The 2,184-nt window shown below is 51.7% G+C and overlaps 1 protein-coding gene across 1 annotated transcript in view; it reads right to left on the bottom strand.

The window, feature by feature from the left end:
• Ist1 (IST1, ESCRT-III associated factor) overlaps nt 1-1,159 on the bottom strand; it is a 57,078-nt gene extending 55,919 nt beyond the window's left edge. The window contains exon 1 of the mRNA XM_023709330.1: nt 1,096-1,159. The gene's annotated coding sequence lies outside the window, so the exon portion shown is untranslated. The remainder of the gene's footprint in view (nt 1-1,095) is intronic.
• Nucleotides 1,160-2,184: the final 1,025 nt, after the last annotated feature.

Genomic DNA, 2,184 nt, shown 5'->3' with positions numbered 1-2,184 from the left:
TAATATTAACATTTCAAAACATTCTTGGGGCCAGGGAGATGGCTCAGTAGAATAAGTGCTTCCCTAGCAAGCGCAAGGGCCTGAGTTCAATCCCCAGTTTTAAAAAAAAAAAAAAAAAAAACAATAATTCTTATCCTCTAATAACTATTACCAAGTCTTCTTATCTCAAATGTGATTCAGAAGAGTTTCTTGTAAATGAATGTACTAATTATGTATTAAGATGAAAAACATGTAAGTATAGAAAATACATGACTGGTCATGAGTTACAGTTTCTTCCCTTTTATGTATTAACGTTTCCAAAAACAAGTCAAAAAAACTACATAAGCATAAGCCCTCCCCCAAAAAATTACAAGCCCCGCGAAAGCGGATTGAAAGCCAAACATTTTTCGCTTATAAGCTCAGAGAAAGTGCCTGTGTCTTCGCGATTACCCTACTGTCCCATTACCTGATAATTAAATGAAAGCTCTTGCGTTTAGATCTTCTTTAAAGTTGACGGTAGTGAGTTTCGAGGCGTCACCCCGGAAGACAGTCGCGGAGAACACAAAGAGAAGAACAAGCACTGGGCGAGGGCAGTGGAAGGTCTGCGGCGGGGCAGAGGCTACTGCTCGTTTCCGCGAGAAAAGGTTGTTTCTCCGACCAAACAAGGGAGGCCCATGCGGTCCCCTGGCAGGAAGCTCGGGCGACCAACCGGCCGGCACACGCAGCCCGGCTCCGGAGGCGATCCGCCCTCGAGGCAAGGAGACACCGATCTCCCAGAACCGTTCCCGGGCCCGAGAAGCTGAGGCGAGTGCGAAGGGCCGGAGCCCAGGCCAAAACGCAACAAGGCGGGAAGGACCAAGAAGTCAGACCGCTTGGGTCGGGGCCGGCAGCCCAGCAGCCTCGCCACGCCAGGCCACGCCACGCCCCTGCCCGGGCCCCCTTCAGCGCCGCGGTCCCCGGGGCCCGAACGCCAGCCAAACCCCAAAAGCCCGGACTTCCTTTTCCTTTCCACCACCATCCCTAGTGTCATTTGAATCCCTGCTGGGGACGGCCCTATTCAAGACGCAGAGCGAAGACTAAGCAGAGGACCCCAGAGACTGAGAATGCCACACTCACCTGATCGAATTGAAGCGTGTAAACCTTCCAGCTCGACTTCCGCAACCCCGTTCGGCATTCAAAATGGCGGCTTGCCCGGCCTCAGCACAGCCAGCGCAAGCGGAAGGATCCACGGGTCAAATTAGCCACGCCCCCACCGAGGGATTGGCTGCGCTCCTGCCGCTGCCGGGACGCACGCTCCGAGGGCTGCCCCTCCCGACGCCCGGCTCCCTACGGAGACGGCGCGGCCAGGGACTATTTCCCGCGGCGGAGGTTCCGGCTGGGACGCGCACGTCAGGACTTGTACGAGTCACCTGCAGCGGCGCGCCCTGGGTCCTGCGATGCGGAGGGGCAATTACCAGTTGTCGGACTTCGTGCTTAAGAACTTTGTCCAGGATTGTTCAAGTCTATAAAAAAAAAAACCTGACTTCAGATTTGCTTCCCAAACGCCCACTGTTCCTCGTGAAATTTCCGCAGGCCTTGTTTTGCCTCTCCCTTCGCCCTCGGCGCTCTCCCCTACGTCCCGGTTATTACCCCTAGGAGGGAGGCGGGCAGGCTTCCGTCCCTCCCTGGCACAGCACCTCTGTTTATGCGACTCTGCACTCTCGGTTTCTCCATTTCCCTGCTGGCGCCGATTCTTCTGCCCTATTCATTGTTAAGGCCCAGGCTTGATTACCCTGTCGACCACAATTTCTTCGGCCCGTGTATTTAAATTCAGTAATTTTTTTTTTTTTTTAAGCATCTCACTGCCTGGCAAATTCATTTGTGTATCTCTATTCAGAAATTTTTCATGTGATTATCTCCGCTTTTAACTTGAAAACCATTTGCTCGGTTGAGCATTGGGCAGAGGGGTTCTGGACTGTGCTTCCAGAAGATAATCCTGCCCCCTGCTGTAGAGGCTGCTTCTCCCGAGACTAAAATTGCGATGAGTTTAATTGTCCTGGAGCAGGAGCAGTCACGTGACAGGAACGGAGCCACGCCTTACAGTGAGGGATTTTTATGAATACCAATACTGCCTTTATAGCCTTTTGCAGTATTTCGAAATAAAAACAGGTTCTAGCTATTCAATACACAGTATTTGGTTTCTTTAAAATGTGGGGATTTTTTTTT

Source organism: Octodon degus, unplaced genomic scaffold, assembly GCF_000260255.1.
Source record: "Octodon degus isolate 3935 unplaced genomic scaffold, OctDeg1.0 scaffold00011, whole genome shotgun sequence".
Taxonomy (NCBI): Eukaryota; Metazoa; Chordata; class Mammalia; order Rodentia; family Octodontidae; genus Octodon; species Octodon degus.
This window is presented reverse-complemented; position numbering and strand designations above follow the sequence as displayed.